This window comes from Mustelus asterias, chromosome 12 (assembly GCF_964213995.1).
Source record: "Mustelus asterias chromosome 12, sMusAst1.hap1.1, whole genome shotgun sequence".
In the NCBI taxonomy this organism is placed as follows: Eukaryota; Metazoa; Chordata; class Chondrichthyes; order Carcharhiniformes; family Triakidae; genus Mustelus; species Mustelus asterias.
In genome coordinates, this window is record NC_135812.1 from 66,236,113 (window position 1) to 66,263,610 (window position 27,498).

General features: G+C 42.5%; 1 protein-coding gene across 40 annotated transcripts in view; it reads right to left on the reverse strand.

Annotated features, from left to right (window-relative positions):
• The window catches only part of gas7b (growth arrest-specific 7b), a 718,490-nt gene that overhangs the window by 304,486 nt on the left and 386,506 nt on the right, over positions 1-27,498 (reverse strand). Inside the window, exon 1 of one of the 40 annotated variants that reach the window (XM_078225401.1) lies at positions 10,555-10,656. The exons of 38 other annotated variants lie outside the window; for them this stretch is intronic. The gene's annotated coding sequence lies outside the window, so the exon portion shown is untranslated. Of the gene's footprint in view, positions 1-10,236; positions 10,507-10,554; positions 10,657-27,498 lie in introns of those variants that run through there. One more of the 40 variants, XM_078225403.1, reaches the window with a different exon arrangement.

Sequence of the window (27,498 nt, forward strand, 5' to 3'; positions counted from 1 at the left end):
GTGGTCTCACCAAGGTCCTGTACAGTTGCAGCATAACCCCACGGCTCTTAAACTCCAACCCCCTGTTAATAAAAGCTAACACACTATAGGCCTTCTTCACAGCTCTATCCACTTGAGTGGCAACCTTTACAAATCTGTGGATATGAACCCCAAGATCTCTCTGTTCCTCCAGTCTGTATTGAACATAATGGAGAATCTTATGCACTATAACTCAATTAATAGGATTTAAACTTCTGCAAAAGAGGACCAAACAAGACTGCTCTCACTGAGGATTAGAAATATACACAGCCATCCATCTGACCTCACCATCCTCATTGTCATTTATGAAATTCATATCACCACTCAGCGAGATTTAAGAAAGGACCCAAAAGGATCCCAGTACATTTCATGGTGAGATTGTGCAGAGATTATGCCTGTTAGCTGTAGGAGCAAATCAACATTTACAATTATATAGTTTGTATTTTGAGGAGCTGGGTGCTTAATGTTCACCATCATGTTTTAACACCTTCAACTGAAACTGCCGAGAAATCAGTTGCAGAGTCCTTGAGGGCAATCAACCACACTGCTGTGGATCTGGATTCACACGTAGGCCAGACCAGATAAGGACAACAGATTTCCTTCTCGAAACGAAGGAGCCAGTTGGGTTTGTATAACAATCAACAATGGTTCCGGCATTAGACTTATAATTCCAGATTTTTATTGAATTCAAATTTCACCATCTGCTGTGGTGAGATTCAAACCCAGGTCCCCAGAACATTATCCTGGGTCTCTGGATTATTAGTCCAGTGGCAATACTACTACAACACTGTCCCCCCACCAGTCATATTGCACCCTGATTCGGAGGGTTTAGGTGCGGGTCAAACGACCTTAGATTTAGAAATCCCCAAATATGAACAATGCTACTTTGGAAATTCCAGCAGTTGAATCATAGAATCCTACAATGCAGAAGGAGGCCATTTGGCCCATCGAGTCTGCACTGACCACAATCCCACCCAGGCCCTATCCCATAACCCCATGTATTTACCCTGCTAATCCCCCGACACTAAGGGGCAATATAGCACAGCCAATCAACCTAACTCTCACATCTTTGGACTAAGGGAGGAAACCAGAGCACCCAGAGGAAACCCAACAGACACAGGGAGAACGTGCAAACTCCGACACAGACAGTGACCCAAGCTGGGATTCGAACCTGGGTCCCTGGCGCTGTGAGGCAGCAGTGCTAACCACTGTGCTACCGTCCTGGCCCTGCCCTGCTTGTGCAACTAGGATTACTTGGAGCCAACTGGGAAAGCTCCCATGCCTTACTTACAACCTTCCAGATTCTATTAGTCACCCGAGCTGTTTGATCAACCTCCAGCAATATACTGCACACCTGTCTGGTTTAGATAATGGAGCAAGTCTGCAATGGAGGATTGACCTGGTTCCAAATTTCGAGTTCCAGGTGCACCATATTACAGTCAGCTCAACTTCAAAGAGGCTTTGCCTGCCTCTCTCCCTGGGAGGATAATCAGGAGTTGGTCATTAGATAATTGGCAAGCACAGGTTTCAGCCCTCACCAGGAACTCCTTTATAACCAGCACAGTAAGCAACACAGCTAACTATACGATGTCGAAGAATCATTTAACTGAAGTGTTTCAAGCCCTGTGTATGAAAACAATGGAACATTTTTTGTTGTTTTTTTTCCCCCAAGTGTAAGACAGTGCTAAGTGATTAAGAACGGGAGTCAGGTTAAGTGCTAATAGCACTCATTTTACTGGTGAAGCTCATTTGTATAATAAATTGAACAATCATACACACCAGCAAAGTCAGATGCAGAATCATAAAATCTCTACTGTGCAGAATGAAGCCACCCAGCACATTGAACCCGCACCAGTAACAATCCCAGCCAGACCCCACCTGAAGTGCGGAAAAACATAAAGATGGGTACATAACACATAAAGTGGTTGCCTGGCACATAAACAGTCACCTGGGAAAGAGACATTAAACAGGCACTGACTTTTAGTGCAGACAGCTACTTGAAATTAAAACATGAAGGACCGACAGTTATTTAAAGTTAAACATGCAGGAATCAGATCCTGCAGGAAGCCAGTCAGGGCTTGAGGTACTTTTAAGATAAAGACAGATCGAGGACAATAAGGACTGATAAAGAGGTTAGCCACAAACGGGAATACATAAATGCAGGAAAACCAATTACTGTATGAATAGACCGAAACTAAGTAATTGATAGGGAAAATGTACCCATTCTATGAAACAATGCGATGTCAAAAACGAATGTCTGTATATGTCTGGTTGTAACGATGTGTTAACTATCGATCCTACTCAGCTGTAACAATGTGTTAAATGGCTAATGTCCGGACTATCCATTGGCTGAAAAGTATAAAAATGAACCACTCCTATTGTATAATTGAGAGAAGGTAGCTGCCTAATGTACTGCGGAGTGCCAGTGCCTTTTCTCCATGAAGCTTCGTCAAATAAAACTGTATTGTTGAAACCTCCAAGTCTGACTCCGAAGTGGCAATTTTCCCACAACACCACCCCCATAACCCCACACATCCACCCTGTTAATCCCCCTGACACTAAGGGACAATTCAGCATGGCCATCACACCTACCTGCACATCTTTGGAGTGTGGGAGGAAATCAGAGCACCGGAGGAAACCCATGCAGACATGGGGAGAAAGTGCAACCGGCACACAGTCACCCAGGACTGGAACTGAACCGTGTGCCTGGCGCTGTGAGACAGCAATGCTAACCACTGGTGCCACCATGCTGCTCAAAAAGAGTAAGAAGTTTAACAACACCAGGTTAAAGTCCAACAGGTTTATTTGGTAGCAAAAGCCACACAAGCTTTCGAGGCTCTGAGCCCCTTCTTCAGGTGAGTGGGAATTCTGTTCACAAACAGAACTTATAAGACACAGACTCAATTTACATGAATAATGGTTGGAATGCGAATACTTACAACTAATCCAGTCTTTAAGAAACAAAACAATGGGAGTGGAGAGAGCATCAAGACAGGCTAAAAAGATGTGTATTGTCTCCAGACAAGACAGCCAGTGAAACTCTGCAGGTCCACGCAACTGTGGGAGTTACAAATAGTGTGACATAAATTCTGATTCTAGGATCGCATGATAAAGACTCAGGAGGAAAAAAGAGAACACAAAGGTAGGGGGGTAAAGAAAATGACTTGGGCAAATGAAATGGGTGTGGCCCAACAAAAGTTTAGAATAAAATTAAAAATTCTGAAGAAGATTTGGAGTGTCAAAGGGAGTCTTAACACCAAGGCTGAAGGAATGGCAAGCAGAATTGGAAACTGAAGCCTTGCTACAAGCATATGGTCTACAGACAGATGTAAAAGCTGCCCAGCACTCAGCTGGCCTCCACAGAAGTTAAGGTGGCGCTGCTTGAACCATTAGTTCTGACAATGCCAAATGTGAGATCAGGTGTAATGCCTGTTCCTGTCAGCTTGGATCTATGCCTCTTTTGTGGGGACCATGAGTTGGATTCAATTAGAATTGGTTTTCAGAGCAAGTAAGGAGATGGATTAAGGGCTTGCGCTGTCCACTTTGCACACAGACTTAGTTATATATTATGTATATATATATATATATTTCTAATTAGTTCTGACAAAGTGAGGAAGTACATTGCTACACAGGCAGGAGTTTACAGGTGTCATGTAGATTGAGGTAGATGGATCACATCAGGAGGACATGAAGCTCCCCTCAGACAGTCTGACATCCTCTGTTGATTCTCCTTTTGAGCACGACCTTACAGAAAGTTTTCAATTGGAAATCTGTTGCTGTCCATATTGAGGCAGGTGGCAAATAAGTAATGAAGGAGCATAAAAGCTCATTGGAGGGCAACATGGTCAGCAGATTATTTTTCTTAATTAAGTAAATGGACCAGAAAGAGAATTTAATTGCCAATCCAACCCAAGTAACTTTCCTGGTCTTGAGTTTGGCTTTGTCTGTCATGTAAGATATACTGGTCTTTTCCATGTGATTTTATGTAATCTCGTTGTTGTAGCCAGGAGCTTCCAGTTCCTGTCCACGACCCACATGGAAAATTGAACTGGACCAAAAGTAGTTGGCTATCAGGTGGAGATATTCTCTGCCCAACTTAGCACTCCAGTAGACGCCATCATTTTTTCCTCCATGGGATGTGGGTGTCACTAACAAGGCCAACAATTGTTGCCCATCTGAATTGCCCTTGAACTGAGTGGCTTTCTGGGGAGCAGTTAAGAGTTAACCACATGACGGTGGATCTGGATTCACATGTAGGCCAGGCCAAGTAAGGACGGTGGATTTCCTTCCCTCATGGAAAGACATTGGTGGGGAACCAGGTGGATTTTTAATGATAATCAATGACAGTTTTGTGCTCCCCATAACTGAGACTTTCAATTCCAGAATTATTAATTGAAATTAAATTCCACCAGTCCGTGGTGGAATTTGAAACCATGTCTCCAGGGGCATTATCCCGGGTCTCTGAATTACAAATCCAGTGACATTACCGCTACATCACCATTTCCCCCCTGTGTGCCCATTTTAGGGCAAAATGAAGAGGAAAATTAGTTCCAGTACTTTTATTTTGTGATTTCTATTGGTAAAGATACGACAGTCGTAAGGTATTTACTGAACTGGATTTCACGCATGCCCCAAGGGAGAGAAACTGCAAAACAAAGTCAATGGTGCATTCTAATTTGCCAACATTGATTTCCCAACCAGCCTGAGGCTGGGTAATTATCCCCTTGCCATATCTATGAATAGAGCTTACATGCTGTTTGAGTGTTCTATCTATGCAAACAGGGTCATGCTAAGGGTGCTGTTTTTTTTATGCCTGGACACTGTTTTATGGAGGGAGGATAGAATGACAGCCAACAGTTCAGGAAATCCCTTCTACCTTCAGGCAATGCATTTAAAATACAAGCGCCTTGCGAATTAAATTTTTCAGCAAGGATCAGAATATTTACCTGAACAACGCAAACCAAGACAAGATAGACTGTGGCTTCCTGCAGTAGCTGAACGTTGGGGTTGCCGCCAACTGTGATTAAATGTATTCTTGGACACTTTGTCACGGGACTTTTTAAAAAAGTCTATTAGTGTCACAAGCAGGCTTACATTAACACTGCAATGATGTCACTGTGAAAATCCCCTAATCGCCACACTCTGGCCCCTGTTTGGGTACACTGAGGGAGGGAGAATTTAGCACGGCCAATGCACCTAGTCAGCAGGTCTTTCAGACTGTGGGAGGAAACCGAGCACCCGGAGGAAACCCACGCAGACACGGGGAGAGCGTGCAGACTTCGCACAATGACCCAAGCCAGGATTCGAACCCGGGTCCTTGGCGCTGTGAGGCAGCAGTGATTCATAGAATCCTACTGTGCAGAAGGAGGCCATTTGGCCCATCAAGTCTGCACTGACCACAATCCCACCCAGGCCCTATCCCCACAACCCCATGCACTTACCCTAGCTAGTCTCCCTGACACTAAGGGACAATTTAGTATGGCCAATCCACCTAACCTGCACTTCTTTGGACTGTGGGAGGAACCTGGAGCACTCGGAGGAAACCCTCACAGACACGAGGAGAATGTGCAAACCCCACACAAACAGACATCCAAGTCGGGAATCGAACCCGGATCCCTGACATTGTGAGGCAGCAGTGCCAACCATTGTGCCACCATGCTGCCCCTGCCCCATGCTCCAGCATTTTGTTAGCTATCCTTCTTATACCAACTGGAAAGTAACAAGACTAATTACTCAATTGAATGATGCGCGACTGTCACCCAAACAGCCTTTCCACCATTTCTCTCCTCTCCCCCACCCCTGCCATCCTTCTCAATATTTTTAAGTCGAGTAAAGATAAACGTTCAGAGAAAACAACAAGCAATCTTGTTTTAATGCCCCTATGAATTTTTGCCAGGGTCGCACACAGCAGTATCCTAGAAATTGATTTTCAATTCCTGGTAACTCCAGGCCAATCTTGTAGGGTTTCTACCCTATTTAAATGCAATTGAAGGCACATCATCAACAGAGTTCACAACATCTGAAGCAGGCTATTGTAAAAAGTGGGAAAGATGTCATTAAGAAACAATTTCTGTAAATATATTGAGGTAGTTATTGAACAAAAAGAACAAAGAACAATACAGCACAGGAACAGCCCTTCGGCCCATCAAGTCTGTGCCGATACAGATGCCTCTCTAATCTAATATTTTCATGCCTCTACTTGGTTCATCTCCCTCTATTCCCTGCTTATTCATGTATCTATCGAGATGTTTCTTGAACGTTGTTATAGAATCTGCTTCCACCATCTCCTCCGGCAGCGCTTTTCAGGCATTCACCACCCTGTGTGTGAAAAACGTGCCTCTTCCATCTCTGTTAAACTTTCCGCCTCTCACTTTCAACCTATGCCCCCAAGTAATTGATCCTTTGACTACGACTATCCATTCTATCCATGCCTGTCATAATCTTGTAAATCTCTATCAGGTCCCCTCTCATCCTCTGACACTCCAATGAAAACAAAGTTTGTTCAACCTTTCTTCATAGTCCATATCCTCCAAACCAAGCAACATCCTGATAAATCTCTTCTGCACCCTTTCCAATGTACCAACATCCTCCAGTAGTGTGGCGACCAGAATTGTACACAGTACTCCAAATGTGGCCTAACCAAAGTCTTTTAAAGCTGCAACATGATTTTCCAATTCCTACACTCAATGCCCCGACCAATGAAGGTCAGCATGCCATATGCCTTCTTGACCACCTTCAGGGAACTGTGAATCTGCACGCTTAGATCCCTCTGTATGCCAATAAGGCTCTACCATTTACTGTATACTTTCCTTCTGCAGTAAACCTTCCAAATCGCATGACCTCAAATTTGTCTGGGTTAATTTCCATCTGCCCTCTTTCGGCCCGAGTCTCTAGTCAATTTATATCCTGCTATATCCTCTGACTATCATCCTCATTATCCACTATTCCTCCAATTTTTGTATCATCTGCAAATTTACTAATCAGATGACCTACATTTTCCTCCAAATCATTTATATATATATATGTATATAAACAACAGACTCCCCAGCACTGATCCTTATGGAACACTGTTTGTTACAGTTAGAAAATGTACCCTTCCACTGCTAATCTCTGCTTGCTATGCCCAAACCAATTTTGTATCCATCTTACATATTGATACACATTGTGCTTGTTTTTCTGGGGGTATAAGGTTAGGGCAAAGCGTCTCAAATTAGTGATGGAATAACCAGCTTCCAATTGAGGCCTTGGCCTCACTGTTGCTGAAAGTGGAGGGGGTGCTATATTTTAGCAAGCCCGAAACAAATGTTAGACCCTTTGAATATGTTGATGCAGCGCTTAATCTACTACCAAGGAGTAGGGAGGTGGCAGGCCAGCCCATTCTTAGGATTTGTAATCCATCTCTATGACTGCTATCCAAATGTAAATTATTTTTATTTTGTTCAAAACACTCTTTTCTGTTAGTGAAGTGGAGCAGACACACACCTCTGACTCCACAATCCTTCCAATTGCCCTTTCCCATTGACCCTTACACCCGAGTCCTGGAATTTACCTGATACATGTAGCCCAAGATGGACTTTCCATGAGGTAAACTTCATCTGGAGATGTATCAAAAACTAATCCCAAATCTGTAAATGAGGCCTGAGAAATGAGTCTAATACTGCAGTTGTTTATTTGTGTCACAAATAGGCCTACATTAACACTGCAATAAAGTTACTGTGAAAATCCCTTAGTCGCCACACTCTGGCACTTGTTCGGGTACATAAGAACATAAGAAATAGGAGCAGGAGTAGGCCATCTAGCCCCTCGAGCCTGCCCCGCCATTCAATAAGATCATGGCTGATCTGAAGTGGATCAGTTCCACTTACCTGCCTGATCCCCATAACCCCTAATTACCTTACCGATCAGAAATCCATCTATCTGTGATTTAAACATATTCAACAAGGTAGCCTCCACCACTTCAGTGGGCAGAGAATTCCAGAGATTCACCACCCTCTGAGAGAAGAAGTTCCTCCTCAACTCTGTCCTAATCTGACCCCCCTTTATTTTGAGGCTGTGCCCTCTAGTTCTAGTTTCCTTTCTAAGTGGAAAGAATCTCTCCACCTCTACCCTATCCAGCCCCTTCAATATCTTATAGGTCTCTATAAGATCCCCCCCCTCAGCTTTCTAAATTCCAACGAGTACAAACCCAATCTGCTCAGTCTCTCCTCATAATCAACACCCCTCATCTCTGGTATCAACCTGGTGAACCTTCTCTGCACTCTCTCCAAGGCCAATATATCCTTCCGCAAATAAGGGGACCAATACTTCACACAGTATTCCAGCTGCGGCCTCACCAATGCCCTGTACAGATGCAGCAAGACATCTCTGCTTTTACATTCTATCCCCCTTGCGATATAGGCCAACATCCCATTTGCCTTCTTGATCACCTGTTGCAACTGCAGACTGGGTTTTTGCGTCTCATGCACAAGCATCCCCCGGTCCTTTGCACAGTAGCATGTTGTAATTTTTTTCCATTTAGATAATAATCCAATTTGCTATTATTTCCTCCAAAGTGAATAACCTCACATTTGTCAACGTTATACTCCATCTGCCAGATCCTCGCCCACTCACTCAGCCTGTCCAAATCTCTCTACAGACCTTCTACGCCCTCCACACGATTCACTTTTCCACTTATCTTTGTGTCATCTGCAAACTTTGTTACCCTACACTCAGTCCCCTCCTCCAGATCGCCTATATAAATGGTAAATAGTTGAGGCCCCAGTACCGATCCCTGCAGCACGCCACTAGTTATCTGCCAACCAGAAAAGCACCCATTTATTCCGACTCTCTGCTTCCTGTCGGATAGCCAATCCCCAATCCACGCTAACACCCTACCCCCAACTCAGTGTGACCCAATCTTCTTCAGCAACCTTTTGTGAGGCACCTTATCAAACGCCTTTTAGAAATCCAAAAACACCGCATCCACTGGTTCCCCTCCGTCAACCGCACTCGTCTTCATAAAAATCCAGCGCGCGCAAGGAACAATACTTTTCACATGTGATAATAATAAACCAAAGAAACTGGAAAACCCGGAGGGAACCCACACAGACACGGGGAGAACACCAAGCAGACAGTGACCCAAGCTGGGAATTGAACCTGGGTCCCTGGTGCTATGAGGCAGCAGTGCTAACCATTGTGCCACCATGCCACCCAGGGATAATGGTTAGTTCGGCTGGCCAGATGGCTAACGTGTGGTTCAGATTCATGCCAACAACACAAGGTTCAATCCCCATTCCAGCTGAGGAAGACTTGGGGTCTGCACCCTCACCCTACGTAGTAAAAGTAATGGCATTTGAGACAAATAATCACCATGGACCTGCCCTCAGGCACAGAACTCAAAGATGATGAAAAGGTGGCCATTTTATTAATCTGGGCCAGACACATAACAAATTTGAAAATTTGGAAGGATAGTGTGCAAAATGAACTATGCTGATCTAACCTTAAATGTCATGCAATAAAATGTTCCGTGTATCACTGCTGCAGCTCTCTATTCATATACAACAGTTACATCCAAGAGAAGCTAAGAGCAACACTATTCCTTAGCTGAAGTCCTGGTCTGCCAACATTAAATCTATTTTTAGATCAACAGAGACATTTATACCTATAAAACTGTTTCTCTGTTTGAGAAACCAAAGTACATTTGATCACATCCTTCTCTTTAATTAGCTGCGCTATTAGCTCCAAATTCAATTGAAACACACCGCATGAAATTATCCAGTGTATATTCAAGGGTCAGTGGGATTTTGACAAAGCTCAGAATATCAAAAACACATTCAATTTGGTAAATGTCTGTTATTTTATTACCGTGTGACAAAAGATTATTCATTTTGTAAAACTAACTTCCAGAACTGGCCAGGAATGCCCTGGTCCTATGGTTAAAATTCTGTAATAATCGAGAATTTGTTCTTTTAAAAATCAGCAATTTTCAATTCATAATAGTTTGAGATCACAGAATTCTTACGGCGCAGGAGTAGACCATTTGGCCCATCGTCTATGCACCGGCTCTCCGAATGAGCAATTCACTTAGTGCCATACTCCTGCCTTCTCCCCGAAGCCCTGCGTATTTCCTTTGATTGAATCTGCCTCTATCACACCCTCAGGCAGTGCATTCCAGACCTCTATCATTCCCTACATGAAAACCTTTTTCCTCATGACACTTTTACTTCTTTTGCCACTTACTTTAAATGTGTGTCCCTTGTTCTCGATCCTTTCACAAGTGGAAACAGTTTCTCTCAATCTACCCTGTCTAGCCCCTTCAAAATACCATAATTAAATCTCCTCTCCATCTTTTTTTCTCCAAGTTCCTCCTCCCCGGAACTATCCTTGTGAATCCTCAATGCAGAACGGCTTCCCATCTTGTTTCATATGTTAGGATTTCTGGAACATGCTTGTATGGATTATCGCACAGTTAATCTTGAAACCACTCGTGATATGATCAAACTCAACTGTTACAAATTGCTATGGGAGGTTTTTCAGCTGTAGTGGTAGCTTACTCACCACCGAGTCAGAATGTTGTGGGTTCTAGTCCCAGTCCGGAGATCTAAGCACGTACATCAGCTGACCCAAGCAGTACTGAGGGAGCAAACACTCACTTTCAGTAATGCGATCTTTCAGATGAGAAGTTAAGCTGAAGCCCAGTCTGCTACCATAGGTGGATGTGAAAGACAAGTTGAAAACGTCCACTCCACTTTCAATACAGCCAGAGCTGTTGGCAGGGGCCCAGGAGTGGTTCAGCGTACTGCTTCACTGTGAGGTGTCGAAGTCGCTGAGGAGAGGCAAAACCAAAACTGAAGGCTGCAGCATCCATGGTTGAATTTGAATTCAATAAAAAAATATCTGGAATTAAGAATCTACTGATAATGATGAAACCATTGTTGACTGTTGGAAAAACCCATCTAGTTCACTAATGTCCTTTAGGGAAGGAAATTTGCGATCCTTACCCAGTCTAGCCATCACGTGACTCCAGAGCCACAGCAATGTGGTTGACTCTCCACTGCCCTCGGGATGGGCAATAAATGCTGGCCAGCCAGCGATGCCCATGACCCACAAATGCATTTTAAAAAATTTTACATTTCTACTTGTGATTTGGGTAGCGCCAGCAAGGCAACAGTTATTGACCATCCCTAACTGGCTTTTAGACTTAAGTGTCAATTGTGCAGCATGCCTTCAAAGTGAGCGATAAACTTCTCTTACTTTTGAATGACAAACTATCAGTTTTGATAGTTACTTTCTTCTGATAATTACCAGCTCTCAAGTTACTGAAATTAATTTATCACGGAATGATTTGAACTCATATGCTCCACGTTACTAATTCAATACAATAACCACGATACTACCGTGCTCCAGTAACATCGGCAAAAGGTTATCTCTACATTTAGCTGATCAATGATAAGTCTGCGCTAGTCATTAAACCACCAAGATACTTTGCCTTATTTCACAATGTACAGCATCTCTTTCAGGGAAGTTCCTTCTACATCGTCACCCAGCTATTTCAAAGCATGGATGTTCTTAAGCAGACAAAATCTACAGTCGCAAATCATTTCTCAGACTAAAGACATACCATCCTATTATTAGAAAATTGTTTTCTTTCTGTCCTACAAATTCCTCTTTTGATTAAATTCTTCTCATTTTTAACTGTCAGCCTCAACAAGCCTAAGAGAGACTTCAAGGACAAGTAAGCGATTGTGGACACAATAGAAGTTGAAAAGCACCAGGTCATGATAAAATTGTTTCAATGAAACAATAATACAAGGAAGATGTTTAGCAGATTACAACTTTGAAGCAAAATAAAAATAATTTTTTGGTTTATGTATGTGGTAATGGCCAACCACACTCCTTCCAATTTGGAAGTTTAATTTATTTGAAACAACAGGTAGCCTTTCAAAGCTCAATTGAATCACAGAATCATAAAGTGCGGAAGAAGCCCTTCAGCCCATCAAGCCTTCATCGACACGCAAGAAACACCTGACCTGCGGCCTAATCCCATTTACCAGCACTTAGCATGTCATAACATTCAAAGCAATGGGCCAAGAGTCCATCCAGGTACTTTTGAAAGGATGTGAAGCAACCCATCTCTTTCACCCTCCCAGGCAGCGCAATAGAAATTGTTTGACCAGTTAAAGTTATACTGAATTGGTTCACAACAAGGAAGATTTTCTAGCTTTGTTATCTGAACCAGAATTACAAAGAGAAGTATAAAGAACAGATTTAGGGGAATTGAAACAGTAAAATTGAATTTTCTTTACAAAAGGTCATGATTCAATTCTTCAAATATGTGAAAACTCATCTGGAGGCGAAGTCCCATCTTGATAACGTGCCTCTAACAACCAGATCTGCCAACCATTAGTTGATTACTAATTATTAGTTCCTTAATTGCAGTTTATTTCCTGTTGCATTCAGTGACTCATCTGTGATCTACATTCTGCATTCCTCACTCTGTTAAATTACCAGTGAATACACATTGGGCAATCACAGAAACTGGTCAATAATGCCCAATATCTTTCTATTCCCGTATGATGCAGTTGACGCTGATAATTGAATTTATGTTTCCAACAGGTACAAATGATGAAAAGAAAAAGTGTCCTGCGGTCAGCATCACAGTTAAGTGACTGCATCACAGTTCGAGGAGAATGTCCTCCAGTCGATTATTGTTAAAAAAGCAATGATAAAAGAGCGCTGATCCTATTCTCTCTGTCACCATCTTATTGAACTGCACTTTGGATAAATGGCTGGCAAGAGCTTGGATTTTTCAGCCCTCCTGTAGTAGGTTTTCCAGCAGCAGAGGTGGATCGCCATCGTGTTGCCTGGAGGTGTGAGTGGCAAGTAACGCAAAGGGCCATTGACATCTGTGGGACTCAGAGATCCTGGCCAAGGTTTCCATTCACCCTCAATGGTCATTTGTGAAGTATGGCTTCATTACCTTAGGATGGCCATGTTATTTGTTTTGAGTCAACAGTCCAAATGCCCAATTACTCTGTCACAAATAGATTATAATTTCTTTTTACAAGTTTTATGCCTCCATGCAATGATTACGAAGATTACTTAAGCATGGGAGACATTAAGACTAATCCCAATTCTGTCCTTCCTCCAAAATGGAGACAAGTATACTTGCCTCTACTGGTAACACTCAATAGTGGGATCTTGGCTTATTTTACAGTCCGGCCTGAACCCAGTTGCACAATTTCTAATTCGAGGTTGATGAGACCACTTAACTCAGTTTGAAACCTGAAGCCTTCTGATCTATATTGTTCCCACCCCCATTAAGCAATGCCTTGAACAAATCAGGCAAGGAGGTGTCCATAATCAGCAAGAAATTAAACTCCATGGAGTACTTTGAAATTCAGGATCCAGAGGATAAAAATTGACATGTGAAGCGGTGAGGAAGAAAGAATGTTCATTTCTTTAGAACATTTCATGAGCTCAAGATGTTCTGAAGCACTTTACAAACAATTTAAAGTGTGTTCACTGTTGCAATGTAGTAAACATTACACATATTACCACTATCAAGACCAAGCTTGTTTTGACATTGAGAATCAGTATTGACAACTCTATAGCAGCTGTCACCGATGTCAATCCTTAGTGGCAACAAAACAACGCAAGAAAACGCACATGTTTTTGAATTAATAAGGAATATAAAACTAAAACAGAAAATGCTAGAAAAAAATCAGCAGGTCTGACAGCATCTGTGGAGCTCCAACTCAACTTGTGCTGACTTTTTCCAGCATTTTCTGTTTCCGTTTCAGATTCCAGCAATTGCAATATTTTGCTTCTAATAAGAGATATAGGTTTCGTCACAATAAGATTTTCTGATAAAGTTGTCTCCCTTTGCTCCAAAAAAAACTCCTTTAATTTAAAATGGAACAAAATCTAAATGGTTTTAGCCTGTCCCTGGTGTCTGGATTAATCACAAAAATAACATAATTCCCAGATATTGCCATGTGCTTTTGGAATGTAGTATTGCCTCTGGAACTGTGGAACTTAAAGAAACAATCACATCACCAAAGACTGATAGCTGAAGCTCAGACATACTTGCACTGATAAAGATGATTTGTTTAACACAAACACATACACGTACACACACCACACACATCATTGGCCATTACTCATTTTTCTTTCTGCCAGAATTCTATTTCTGCCATCCATTAAAGATTGCCTAAATGCTTTGGATTTTTTGAAGACACCAATACTTCATCAACAATCCGTGATATTTGGAAGTCCTTGTGCCCTCTGCATAAATATATATTGTTTAAGTCTGCTTTCAGCATCAATCCGTCTCAACCCAGAGGGCTGGACTTATTTTCTGTCCTCATGTCATCAGTTTCTTTTTTAATTTGCCCATGGGACATGGACATTGATGCCAAGGCCAGCATTTGTTGCCCATTGCTTAGAGTCAATCATTTTGGTGTGGGTTTGGAGTTATGAGTAGGCCAGACCAGGTAAGGATGGCAGATTTCCTTCCCTACAATATAGGGAAACCAATGGGTTTTACCGTGCAGGAGGGCGCCATTTGACCCATCGGGTGGGATCTTACGACCTCGATTGTCCTGAAACTGCAAAATCCTGCCAGAGGTCAATGGACCTTTCCATGGTCCACCCCTCGCCCGCTCCGATTCCTGTGGCGGGCAGGACGGTAAAATTCCAGCCACCGAGTCTGCAATTGGTCTCTGAAAGAGCATTGTACCCAGTCTCATTTCCCTGCAACCTTGAACATTCTTTCCTTTCAAATGCAATCCAAATTCCCTTTTGAATACCTCAAATCGAACCTGCCCCTACACCACTCTCTCAGGAAGTTCGCTCCGGACTCTAAGCACCCTCTGAATTAAAATGTTGTCACATCACTTTTACTCCTTTTGTCCATTATTTTGAATCTGTGCCCTTTAGTTCTTGATGCTCTCGAGTGGTACGTTGTACATGTCGATATGGATTGGATGGGCCAAAGGGCCTCTTCTGCACTCTCTGTTTCTGAGGAATGGTCTTATTGAAACATGCAAGACCCTGAGGGGCCTTGATTGGATAGATACTGGGAGGGACTTTCCTCTTGCGGGTGAGAGTGGAACTAGGGGAAGCGTACAGTTTAAGAATGATAATTCCCTTTTAAAAAGAGATTAGCAAAGCAGTGGAGACTGGGTTATTGAATATTTTTCAAGGCTGCATTTGATAGATTTGAGAGTCAGGGGCTATGGGGGGAAATGGAGTTGAAACCACAGCCAGATCAGCCATGATCTTATTGAATGGTGGAGCAGGTTCGAAGGGCTCAACGCTTCTGCTGCTCTCAAGTCCTACGTTGAACTGAATGAGTTTATGTTCTGTGCAGCTGAGTTTATGTAACTTGATAAAACTTTCAAGAGTTCTGGAGGATAAATTCATCAATCTCTCTCAGCAGGGAACTACATTCAAAGCAAGCACAGGTTGGAGAGAAGGTGTTGCAATGTTCAAGTCCTATCTCCATAACTGTGCTCCATTATTTTCTGGGAACATGGGACTGCCAAACTTCCATCATGCTTTAACTGACATGGGAGCGCTTGATGCTAACTTGTATCCTTCCCCTTTTTATTTCTTCCAGTTTTCTTCCCTTCTCGTTTGAACACTGTCAGACTGATGTGGAGGTCTAATTCCACACAATCCCCTCCTGTTCTCAGCTAATGTCTGGACACGTGCAGTTTACTTCAGGGTCACAACCATGATCAGGAATGGGATACTGACGCTTACTTTTCATTTCCTAGCCGCAGGGTAATGATACCAAAACCAACAAACTGAGCAGAGATCAGAGGTTGTATTTTGGGATATTCTTGGACTGTAAGACCCTTTAGGCACTGTATTTATGAACTGAGCTGAGAGGAGAGTAACCAGACCAAGCAGGTCATCATCTAAATTATTTCACTTCACCTTCAAGCGTGCTTTCCACTGGCAGAAATGTGTGTTCAGGCTAATATTAGGCCAGCGATTTTTCACTTTAACCATCAGCACAGTGCAACAGCTTCTCTCAATGACTGTGACGAGGGCTGCTCAGTGAATGCTCGGGCCAACTTTGATGGACATGTGTAGTGAAATATTAAAGAGTTCAACTTGACCTCTATGTCAACCAGCCAAAGCTCTTGTGATAGATCAGCAACTTTCCAGGAACGCTGCATCTCGGTGAGGTTAGGCCCCTCTCCGGTGTCACGAGTCAGCACAATTGAATAAAGTTCATTTGAGAACTGAAGGGAATGCATGGTAATTTTACTAAAAGCCCGAGCTGATTGACGACTGCTTGTTAAACATACGTTTGTTTCTTCACCAAGCATAATGGGCCTCTTGTGACTTATTAACCTAAACTAGCCATTGTACTGGGGGGGGGGGGGGGGGGGGGGGGGGGCGGAAAGGAGTGTGGTGTTTCTCTGGAAATCAAGAACTGTGCATCCTGCGATTTCCTGCACTGGGAGTGCCAGATCATGTAATCACACTTTATAGGTGGACCTGAAGTTTAAAAAACAGAAAAATTACAAACAAAATTTGGAAATTAAAACTTACTGGGCTTTGCAGGCAAATGAAGTGACTGAGATAGTCTATTAATTATGATGCACTAAAGCACAGAGTTGAATTAAGAGGAATGGAAAATAAAGGCGACTGATTGATTTATCACTGAAGTCACGGGCTAATTACCCATAAAATTGCATTTCTCACTTCAAACGAGGATGGGGGTAGCCGAGGAGAGATCTATTTCCTGTTTGACATGGTGGACGTTTCTTCCTAAAAGCTCATAATCAAGGGCGAAACTTTTAACACTTTTGGGAGATTCAATTAGTCTGTGGAATGGCAAAAACATCATAGATTGTTGCTTGGCAAAGAATTGTCAATTGGCCTTTTGCTTCATAACAGAGCGCAGGATTCCACAAAGGAGGCTGTAATTAGCCCAGAGCTCCCATTATGTGTGTGATTAATTCATTCAATTTCAGCTCACAATCTGGAGTGCCTAAAACAATCATATTAAAATAAATATCTCCCCCTCGGTTCACTGGGGACTGATATAATGTACTATGCCTGGCCAGCTTCCAGAAACATTGTCTCCCAGTTAAATCAAATACAATTACTGCAATATGGTGGCGGTGAGGGGTGGGTGAGGCAGAACTTTGCAGCAAACTTGCAGGTACAGCAAGACTACAGCTAATCATATAGTGGGTTCCGCAGTGGGTCAGTGCTTCCAGCCCCCGATGCTTATGTTTCGTGTAACTCAGAATCAATTCACCGGTGACCAGGAAACTTAATTTTCTACAGGAACATTTTAATCATAGCCGAATCCTAATCTTTGTAGGTGAAGCTATGAGCAGTTGCAATGACAGATTGGAATGCATTGTTCCCATTGAGAAGGCCACAGGGAACTGTGGAATGTGCTCACAGATCAATGGATGCCTCCAATCATAAAGTGCACAACCTCTGCCCACACATTAGCTTGCTCTCCTCACTGAAGTCATTGAAGTTCAGTGACAGAAAACATTCTCAGAACCGGTCCTTTCTGGGAAATACTATTAACAGTTTCAGTGCAGGCTTGCTCGCAAAATGCAAATCCCATTCATGGTGACAAACTGAATCTGGATTCACCTCTTTCGCGAGAAAAGTTAAATCAAGGCTCTGTTCATCTTTTCAGGTGGACAGAAAAGACCCTGTGGCACTATTTCAAAGTGAAGGGGAGCTACCTCGAGTGTCCTGACCAATGTTTATCCCTTCATCAGCATCGCAAAACCAAATTACCCATTGTGATCACATTGCTGTTTGTGGGAGCTTGCTGTGCGCAAATTGTCTGTTGCATACCCTACATTACAACAGTGACCACACTTCAAAATTCCTTCTTTGGCTGTAAAGCGCTTTGAGATGTACAGCGGTTATGAAAGACATTACATAAATGCAAGTCTCCCTTTCTTTACAATTCAAACTCCAATGTTCTGCTATTTTCTTAAAATTAAAAAGCAAATAATTAAGTTTTGCATATTTATCCCATTGTGACTGTGATATAACGTGGATGTCAATTAGGCAGTATAATTTCCTCCACTTCACACCAAGCAGAGGAATTTCTTTATCGGGTCAAAACATCATCACCCTCACCCACAGGAGCCACACGCAACATTTTCTATAGTGTGCAAAATGCTTTTCAAAGACTCATTTTCTTAACTAAGGTACAGAATCTTCAAACCACTATTTATCTGCGTGTGGTCGATTGCTTTCATAGTCTGAGAGTTAACTTTTTCCTCGCATTGTTAAGCGGTTCATTTGGATAATCAACCTGCTCCTGAGCCAATGTCATGTATCAATTTTTCATCCCTCTGTCCAATGTCATGGGTCAGTTTTTCTTCCCTCCGTATAAGGAATTGTTTTCCTTAATGCTTGCCCAGGGCATGTGATCTTACAACCGCCTCTTTTTTAAACACCCCATGGTACAGCAAAAGTTTTAATATGAAATTTGTCCCGCGGGACTTGTGAAAGCATTCTGCGCACTCCAACATCTACCTACATCTTTACGATTACAAACCCAGGTCTGAATCTAAAGTTTAGCATCTCTTAGCAGCACCTGATCTATTTCCATTAGATCACTTTTCATGTTTGAGAAACAAAATCTAAATACGTCTGTATAAATTGCACAGAAAACAACTCAACTCTTTTACACTAACAGTAATTCGGTTACTTGGTACATCAAGTATTACAAATGGGATTATTTAATTTAAAGGATGTGGTACAGTCTCCTGTGTGACTGATAACTTATAAAAATGAAATTGAACTTCCAGTTATATGACATGACAACATTTTACACTTTAAAACTTTTACTGTAACAAATGACCAAAAAAGCACTAGTGACTAAACCCCATTTTCTTTTTGTAGGCAACTTATACTTAAACTACAGAAAGGTACATTACACTTTTATACTCATCACCCATTGCACTCTCGACAGCATTACAGTCCTTGCAGAAAGCAGTCCACAGTTGCTCTCAGCTTCTAATAGTACAACTGAGAAATGGGAACCTGAGTAATAACTTCTAATGACCCAGCACTTTCTTTAGCTTTTGGAGAGTTCAGCAAAGTCACTCCCAGCAGTGCAGTGTGTCAGATGATTCTTCTCCTCTGGCCAGGCCCAAATGAATCCCTTTACGTGGTTGCAGAATAGATCTGTTCAACTGGAGACCATCCCCCTCCTGCATCTGGCTGTGATAGTGTGATAGTTTGCAAAGCCAAGCCACCTCTTCTCTCTACTGACCATGCAAACTTATCAACGTGAAACACATTAGCCTTGCATTCAGGTCGAAATGCTGATTTGCTATTCTTAACCCCAACTCCCTATCATAAAGTTATAGAGTATACAGCATAGAAAAAGGCCCTTCAGCCCATCCCATCCGCACTGGTCAAAGACAAACCACCTAACTATTCTAATCCCATTTTCCATCATTTGACCCATTGCTCTGTCTGCCAAGGCATCACAAGTGCACATCTAAATATTTCTTAAATGTTGAGGGTCTCTGCCTCCACCATCCTTTCAGACAGAGTGTTTCGGACTCCCACACCCTTTGGGTGAAAAGATTTTTCTTCATGTCCTCTCTAAACCTGCATGTTATCTTAAATCTATGCTCCCTGGACATTGATCTCTCCACCAAGGGGAAAAGTTTTATCCTGTCTACTCTAACTATGCCCCTCATAATTTTATACATCTCAACCATGTCCCCCCTCATTCTCTTTTGTTCCAAGGAAAACAACCCTTGTGTATCCAATCTCTCCAGAGCAGGAACCATACCATCTCCAGCCTAGGCAACATCTTAGAAAATCTCCTTTACACACTTTCCAATGCTATCACACATATAATATGAATTCCAAACTGCACACAATGCTCCAGTTGTGGCCTAACCAACATTTTATAAAGTTTAAACATAACCTCCATGCTCTTAAACACTATGCCTTGGCTAATAAAGGCAAGTATCCCATATGCCTTTTTAACCACTTTTTCCGCCTGTCCTGCTACCTTAAGGGGCCGGTGTACATACACACCAAGGTCCCTCTGATCCTTGGTGCTTCTCAGGGTCCTGCCGTTCATCATGTATTCCCATGCCTTGTTTGTCCTGCCCAAGTGCATCACCTCACATGTATCCAGACTGAATTCCATTTGCCACTGATCAGCCCATCTGATCAGCCCATCTATATCCTTCTGTAATCTAAGGCTATTCTTCTCACTATTTACCACCATACCAATTTTTCATACCATCTGCAAACCTACTAATCAGCCATCCTAGATTAAGTTCGTTAGTTATATAAATGACAAACAGCAAGGGCTCCAACACTGATCCCTGTGTGACCCCACCGGACACAGGCTTCCAGTCAGAAAAACACTTCTCGAGCATCAGGCTCTGCTTCCTGCCACTCAGCTAATTCTGGACCCAATTTGCTAAATTTCCTTGGATCACATGGGCTCTTACCTTCATGATCGGTCTGCCATGTGGGACCTTGTCAAAAGACTTGCTGAAGTCCAAGAAGACTACTTCAAATGCATTGTCCTCATCTACACACCTGGTCACCTTTGCAATCAAACTGGTCAGACATGACATCCCCTTAACAAAGCTAGGCTGACTGTTCTCCTCAAATGTCAAATTAGTACTTTAATATTTAAAATCTCAAAACTCATAATCTGGTGGATGACTTAATCTAAGAATTCAATCTTCAAAGTACCTGGATGCACCACAGCTTAGTATGCTCCTGTTCTGGCCAAGACTGCATAAAACTATAAAGGGTTGTGAATGAAGCCCAGTCCGTCACACAAACCAGCCTCCCATCCACTGACCCCGTCTACACTTCCCTCTGCCTCAGAAAAGCAGTCAGCATAATCAAGGACCCCACGCACTTTGGACATACTCACTACCACCTTCTTCCATCAGGAGAAAGATACAAAAGTCTGAGATCACGTACCGACCGACTCAAGAACAGCTTGTTCCCCGCTGCCATCAGATCTTTGAATGGACCTACTGCATGTTAAGTTGATCTTTCTCTACACCCTAGCTATGACTGCAACACTACATTATACACCCACTCATTTTCTTCTCCCGTGTACTCTATGAATGGTATGTTTTGTCTGTATAGCACGCAAGAAACAATACTTTTCACTGTACCCCCAATACATGTGACAAATAATAAATCAAGTGTTCAGCATCCAATTTAGTGATGAGATTTAAATCAAATGGTATCTAGGGTATTTTTTCTGTGCAAGCCACTTGCAGATTATTTTATGCTGGCCTCCAAACCTCACCATGTTCTGGTATATTGGTATCATAATGACTTTGTCTTTCCTTTTAAAAACACAAGGAGCTAAGTTACTGTAAGGTCTGCAGTGCCTGGGCTTTGAACAATATGAATGGGGAGGGGAGTGGGGAACGACGAGAAGAGAAATGGGCTTGACCTTTTACAGCTCAACTATTGCCCTCGACACAAAATTCTGTCAAACAAGCATATTGTCGAGCTCAGTGTTCATGCCGTCTACAATCAAATAACCTGCAAACAATCAGGAGTCTAGACTCAGCTATGGAGCAAGGCCACTTGGATGAGGTATGAGGCAGCTGCTGGCACCCTTGGAACTGTACCTCAGCAAGCAGCAGCACTTTCAGAAGAGAAGTTGACTTGGAGGAAAAAAGCCCGCAAGATTTTGGATTCAACATTCGAAAAGAAATAACATTTCAGAATAATTCTCCTGACGTTTGTCAAGTAATCATGAGGAAATACATTGTTGTACTGCAAGGTCCAGGAGAGGGATCAAATGCTTCATGTAGTGTGCGCAAGGGAACGACTGACTAAGCAAACACAAGCCAGCCACACCCACTTAAAAAATGATTCCGAACCAAAAGCATGATTTATCCAAACAAGCTACATTTGACATTCATGATGGAAACATTTGCTCTGATTAGTTAATATGTAAACACACACACGAGGTCATTCAGCTTTACAAGTGTTGGACTTCCTTTTGCATGATTGCAAAAGTTAACATTTAATAAACAGTGTTAGCTGTGACAATTTTAAATCAAATATATGTTCACATAACAAATATCCCTGTGATTGGATAGTGAATCTGCATCTAAGCACCTTCTCAATGTGGACAAACTGCTCGCTTTTGATATCAGACTTTAATGTCTGGTTTGCCATTATATAATTCAACTCATTTGTCTTCATAATGACACCGATTGTGCTGAGCAATCCAGGTGTGAAATTGCCTGAAGTGTGTTTAGACGAATGCTGTCAGATGATTTCAGGAGGTTGTTTCCTTCTCTGGTGAGATTTAAAGTTTATTTATTAGTGTCACAAGTAGGCTTACATTAACACTGCAATGAAGTTACTATGAAAATCCCCGAGTCGCCACTCTCTGGCGCCTGTTCGGGTACACTAAGGGAGAATTTAGCATGGCCAATGCACCTAACCAGCACATCTTTCGGACTGCGGGAGGAAACCGCTGCTCAAAATATCACTTTCTGGTGTCTGTATTTGAATGGATCTTCAAAACGGTTTTGATGACATGACTTTGCTTCTAAAGCATGGAATCAGTGTGCAGGGAAACAACATCACACTCATACCTCATCACCCACTCCAGCAACAATCATCTGACATATGCAAGTTGAACAACGTAAAAAAGCAGTATCTCAATAATCTGATACATTGGAGTTGGTGCAAAATCACTTTTAACAATATCAATGTTAGCGTGCACAGCACATGCTACAATGTAACCTTCAGTCGGGAGCAGCCCCCAAGTCGCCACACTCCGATGCCTGTTTTGACACCGAGGGAGACCTTAGCATGGCCAATGCAGCACATCTTTTGGACTGTGGGAGGAAACCAGAGCACCCGGAGGAAACCCATGCAGACACAGGGAGAATGTGCAGACTCTGCACAGACAGTGACCCAAGCTAGGAATCAAACCCAGGTCCCTGGCACTGAGGCAGCAGAGCCGCCCTTAAAGTTACATCCCAGTTGGAGTTGACAGCTCGAGCGCTAATCTAATCCTAGCCACTTGGGCATCGCCAACTTTAATTCCTCCACTGTTGGGGACTATCAGTTGCCTGAGCCCCAACCCCTGGAATACCCTCCCTACATCTCTTTGCCTTTCTTAACAAGCTTTCATCCTTTCAGGCACTCCTTAAAACCTGTCTTGTTGATTCAGCGTTTGGCCTCTGCTCCAACATTGCCTTACGTGGCTTCTTGTCAAATTAGCATTATGATCCTGTGAAGTCCCTTGGGGTATTTTATTACTTGAAAGGTATATAAATAAAAGTTATTTAAATATTTCCTGTATACTTAGGTTTTGATTGCTAAACAAATCACCAATTAGTGGGTACAAGCAACATCATAGGAAGCAGTAGCATGGGTGAAACTTGGGCTGACTGTTCTGGTCTCTCTTCTATTCTTGATATCCCTTTTCATCAGTTAAGTGCTCCATTTACCACAAACATTGAAGGAACAAAGCTCAATAAATGGGAGCGAACAAATTTGAATCTCTGAACAGTGGCCAGAATTCTCAATTGCCTCGCCTTGTGTTTCACTCCCAGAACCACACGTACACATTTTTAACACTCACCCCTGCAGCTAACCCAAAAAGCATCAGGAATAGTTGCACACCCACACTCGGACCACAGTGCTGTCAACAGCACATACATAACTGCTCCTGAGGCCCTTCAGGTTTCAAATAGAGTCATAGAAGTTAACAGCATGGAAACAGGCCCTTCGGCCCAACTTGTCCATGCTGCCCTTTTTTTTTAAACTCCTAAGGTAATCCCAATTGCCTGCATTTGGCCCATATCCCTCTATACCCATTTTACCCAATTAGTGTGTACAATCTACATCATAGGAAGCAGTAGCATTGGTGAAACTTGCTTCCAAGGGAGTTGGTTTGTGCGTCATAGGTTGTGTGGGGATCCCACTGATCAGTTCAGATAAAATTTGAAGGGAGGTTAGCCCTCCTTATGTGAGATCCATATGCTAACATAGAAACATAGACAAGAGCAGGAGTAAGCCTGGAGTAGGTTTTGGGTCATTGTTTCAAGTTCAATGCTGGATGATGAACATGTTCTTAAATATTTTAGTCAAAAGTTTTTTTAAAATGACTTTTACCAAATAATTGTCCTTAAACTAAATGTTACAATCAATTCGCCACATTGAAGGCAAACATTTCATTTGCTGATATTTCCTGATTACATGGCTTCATTATTCACTGAATTATCTGAAGCATATTTTACTGTTGCTAAATGAAAGGTGGACTCGATACAAGAACTTGCAACTGGTTAAGGACTGCACAGACCAAAAAGAAGCAACTTGAATGTTAATCTGTGTCAAGCCAACCTGTTTGTTTCAATGCTGTCAATTGACGCTCTGCCACCGAGTATACGCAAGAAGTGCTCCCTCCCACACCTCATTGAAACATGCAAAATTCTTACAGGGAAGATGTGGATATGATGTTTCTTCTGGCTGGTGAGTCTGATATTCGGGTAAGCGTTCTCCAAGGCGGCCTTCGCGACACACGACGGCGCAGAGTCGCTGAGCAGAAACTGATAGCCAAGTTCCGCACACACGAGGACGGCCTCAACCGGGATATTGGGTTCATGGCACACTATTTGTAACCCCCACAGAGTTTCACTGGCTGTCTTGTCTGGAGACAATACACATCTTTTTAGCCTGTCTTGATGCTCTTTCCACTCACATTGCTTTGTTTCTTAAAGACTTGATTAGTTGTAAGTATTCGCATTCCAACCATTATTCATGTAAATTGAGTTTGTGTCTTTATATGCTCTCTTTGTGAACAGAATTCCCACTCACCTGAAGAAGGGGCTTGCAGCTCCGAAAGCTTGTGTGGCTTTTGCTACCAAATAAACCTGTTGGACTTTAACCTGGTGTTGTTAAACTTCTTACGGTGAGTCGAGAACCAGAGGGACACAGTCTCAGAATAAGGGACAGGCTATTTAAGACTGCGATGAGGAAGAATTTCTTCACTCAGAGGGTGGTGAATCTTTGGAATTCTCTACCCACATTGGGCTACGGAAAGCACAGAAAGAGACCATTCATTCTATCACGTTTGTGTTACTCTTGGAAAAATGTGATTAATTTGTTTCCATACTCCTTCAGAGAATTCATTCCCTCAATCTCCCTTCAAATCACCAATGGTACCTAAGCCCAATGCTTTGGGATACACTCCCTAAACACCTTTCTGACTCCATGTCCTTTAAATCCATCAAAAAAAAAATTGCTTTGATTTAAGCTCTTGGTCACCCCTCCTAATCTTTTCTTCTTTGACTCAGTGTTCATTTTTTTTCTATCGCCCTCTACGAAACTCCCTAGGGCGTTTTCATACATTAACGGTGCTTTATAAATGCATGTTGTTGTTGACACCTTGCTTGAGAGGCCATGCTGAGCCCGAATCGATGAGTATTGGCTTTTTGTTCAAACAGTAGGGGGCATTACAGCCAAGCCAGGTCCTTTTCTCATCTGACGTTTTCCTGCAAGACCTACTTGAGAAGTGATCAGCAGTGGGAAAGTCTTCGGACATTTCCTTACTTAGCCCAGTAGTCCCAAGTGTCAATACATCAGCAATTGCATGCTTTAGCAATGACATTGTTAAGACAATTGCCTTATTAAAGGCAGATGACGATCATTGGTTCAAGCTCGAAGAGTATGAATGGGCACAGCTGGAACAGTTGGGTGTGGGGAATCAGAAGGAGGTTGTATCTCTACTGAGCTGTATGTAGAGTAAACTTGCTGAAGATAAAAGACAAACTGCTGGTTTATTCTCCACCATATACTCTTAGTGGAATTAACATTCAGGCCAAATATGGAATCCATGCTGCTGAGATAAGGTGTCTCGTGATTGGCACTTGAACATAAAATTTGATTCCTGTTCTATATAGCTCAACTTTAGACTTACTATCTGGGACTGGGTAGCTATGCATTCAATATTAAAGGTATTATTGAAGGAATTGCCATAGATTAAAAGAACAGTTAAAATGTCAGCGAACTATGAAGAACATTGTCATTTCACCTCCCTAAAAGAGTACAACATTGGAAAATATTTCATTTATGTTGCTTTTGGACTAGCACGAAAGCTGGCACATTCGCTGAATAACAATCTGTTTTATTCAACAAGAGGAGGATGGCTGAAAATCAAAACTGAGGAGATAATGTTAATACCTAGACTATGATGGTGTGACAGAGGTGAACAAACTCATAGTCAACTTCCAAACTCCTCCTTTCCCATGGCTTCAAAACTGGAACTCCTTACTCCCCGAGTCTACCAGTCCTCCCACAGCTAGGCTCCCTAAGCATTTTGCCCCTTAGGCCACTTGAGTTGAACATCATCAAGTCGCATGAACCCCACGGTGGCACAGTGGTTTGTACTGCTGCCTCACAGCTTCAGGGACCCGAGTTCGATTCCCGGCGTGGGTCACTGTCTGTGCAGAGTTTGCATGTTCTCCCTATGTTTGCATGGGTTTCCTCCAGGTGCTCCGGTTTTCTCCCATAGTCTTAAAGACGTGCTGGTTAGGTGCATTGGCCATGCTAAATTCTTCATCAGTGTAGCCAAACAGGCACCGGAGTGTGGCGATTCGGGGATTTTCACAGTAACTTCATTACAGTGTTAATGTAAGCCTACTTCTCACACTAATAAATAAATTAAAACTTATATCAAGAGAATCTCAGAGACAACTTACTTTGCACTATAACCCAAACGAGTGGCAGAACTTTGTTGAGAACAAAACCACTTTGAACACTTGTGCCTAAATACAAAGGGAAACAAAACAAGGACATTTAACTCGGGGTATTGCTCACTGACTAGGGTCCCCAGTCTACTTCAGTAACTATGCTTCACTTGCTCAGCATTACAATGGGGTTCTAAGGCCCAGAAAGCCGACCTAATCCCTCACAAAGTTTAACAAATCATTTAAATATGTTGATACCAACGTCACAGGAAACACGATAGCAATGCACATCAATCTGGCCTGTTAAAGTTCAAATTCTTATCTAATCTGAATACTATGTCACACCGTTTAACTAAAGAAAATAAACATACTTAAAAAGTGGAATGAGAAGTTGGAAAGAAACAAAATTATCCTCAGTGATTTTGTCAATTTTTCATAATGGCACACTCAAAATGGTACTGGTAAGACATTCAGCCAATGTGCCGTTTCAGCTTTATTCTGGCTGCCATCTTGCCTCAGGCTGTGATGTAGAGTATGGGCCCAGGAACGGACTGCAAAGTCCTTCTTGACAGTTGAGTTCCGAATTTTAGATGGAAGCTTGCAGCCAGTTCCTGCATTTACAATTTTAAATCTATCCCAAGTGCTGTCAGCACAGTTACGAATTCGCGGCATGGTGGCACAATGGTTAGCACTGCCGCCTCACAGAGCCAAGTAGTCAGGTTCAATTCCGGTCTCGGCTAGCTGTCTGTGTGGAGTTTGCACGTTCTCCGTG